Raw genomic sequence first — 2240 nt, forward strand, 5'->3', positions numbered from 1 at the left:
AGAGAAGGGCACTGCTTTAGGGTCGGAAAGAAAAGAAAAAAGGAAAGAGGGTTTACTGGTGATGGCGACGGCAGCAGTGACAGCAGCCGACGGCAGGAAGCAGCGGTATCTTGCTTAAGATCTACCGAAACAAGGTATATTAGGATTTTCGAGGAGAAGGTTTAGGATTTTAGGGAGGAGGCGGTGCTTGGCATGATCATGTGATGGCCGCCATAGATGGGGAAGAAGAAAAAGGAGGAGGAGGTGAAAAAAAATCAACTATGAGGTGGAGGTTTTATATAGAAAAGGATGGGAAGTGATAAATTTGATTTCTCTTCAAATAGGGTCGGATCTCACCAACGTGATCAATTCGAACTCCTCCCCACCAGCGCACGACTCCTTTGAGAACACCATGGCCCTTATCCTCTCCCGTGGCTTTCGATTAACAGGGACACAGTTCCCTGTTTCAATTGAACTCATCTTCTTCCCTCCCCTTGGTCTTCTTTCTTCTTCTCTTTTTTTTTTTTTTAATTCGATTTTCGATGAAATCAGCAAGAGATGTTGGCTTTAGGGTGAACCGGGTCCAAAGGGTCTGGTTCTCACATGCATTCTTACTATCCTACACAAATTTAGAGTTCTATGCTATAATTTAGTGCAACCATATGAGCTATTTTTTTCTCAGAAATACTATACGCTTTAAGACATATCATTCCCTTGATATATGGGGCTTATTAGAATTCAATGACTTAAAAAAAGCATAAAATGGGTCATAATAGAAGCAATAAAGAAATAAAAAAAATAAAGAAGTATATTATATATCGAAGTATTGTTTTAGTGTTGGTTTAAAATTGTAGGGGTAATTTGGTCATTTATGTCAATTGGAGAGCTGCTTTTAAGTGAAACTCAATTGGGGAGCTACTTTTAATTTTAAACTTAAATAGGGAGTTTTCACTAGTTTATCCTATATTAAATTTATATTATATTCATCAAAAGTTTTCTACATAATTTGACATTATATCATAGAGAAAATATCATATATTTCAATATCTTATATTAAAACAACAACCATTATAACAACTATTTTAATGATGTAATAACAAAAATAATGAAAGAATGAAAAAAATATTTTTCAAATTGTTATTCATTTCATAAAATATTATTAATTTTTAAGTGGTGCATACTCTTTTAGCAAAAAACAGCTAAAAGAGAAACTAAAAATATCAATTTATTTAAAACCATAGATACAAACAACAATCATAATTTGTATTGCAATGGATCACTAAGCTATTATAGCAGTTGTTAGTTTGAACCTTGGTTAAAACTACTATTGTACATAAATCATTAGAAATAGCTGTAAAGCAGCAGTTAGTCTAAACCTTGGTTGAAACTACTATTATACATAAATCATTAGAAATAGCTGCTAACAAGTTACAACATTGTAGCTGTTGGCATTTTAAGCATTGGTCAAAACTTCTGTAACCGTTATGTTAAAGAAAAACTTCTGTGACCATATGCCGAGCTCACGGCTGCTTGATTAGGTCTTAAAGTTGCTATTCAACAATTCAGAGCTCAGCGAATTTGGTTAGAAGGTGACTCTTCCACGGTTATTTCTTGGCTATCTTCTCCCTCTGATCACAGGTTACATCAGGTTCCTTTAATTCAAGATATTCAAGCTTGGAAAGCTGCCAATATCTCAATACATATTACCCATACACCTAGGGAAGCAAATAAAACTGTTGATTTATGGCCCGTCGGCACTGGATGGTGATGTGTGTTGGAATTCAATGTCTATTTTGGATCCCCAATTCACACATTTACCGGAAGCTGATTACCATAGTTTTCCTACTTCGCGTTATACTTAATCCTCTACTCATTCAGTATTTGTCTCAGTTTTATTTAGTGTGATTTCGGTTCTTACCCAGAAGTGTTTCAGATTCCTTTAACTATGGCTTCAATCGTTTATTTGGCACTTGTCTTCTCACACAGGTTGCGGTGCAAGCTTGTTCCAAAAGGTTACTGTCCTAATACTTATAAACTGCTACTGGAGCTTATTTATTACTTCATGGTCTATTGGCTTCTGCATATTATTCACAGTGTTATGGGTTCCTTCTCATTATAAACCTGAAACTTTTAATCTCTCGGTCCTTCTTCACTCAGCTTATTATGTATACTACAAAGGCATACAACATGACAGGCAGTTTCTCATCCTCATGATAATCTCATTACCCATTAAGTCTGCAAGTCCATTAAATTCTTCTCTC

The sequence above is a fragment of the Elaeis guineensis genome, chromosome 7 (assembly GCF_000442705.2).
Source record: "Elaeis guineensis isolate ETL-2024a chromosome 7, EG11, whole genome shotgun sequence".
Classification (NCBI taxonomy): domain Eukaryota; kingdom Viridiplantae; phylum Streptophyta; class Magnoliopsida; order Arecales; family Arecaceae; genus Elaeis; species Elaeis guineensis.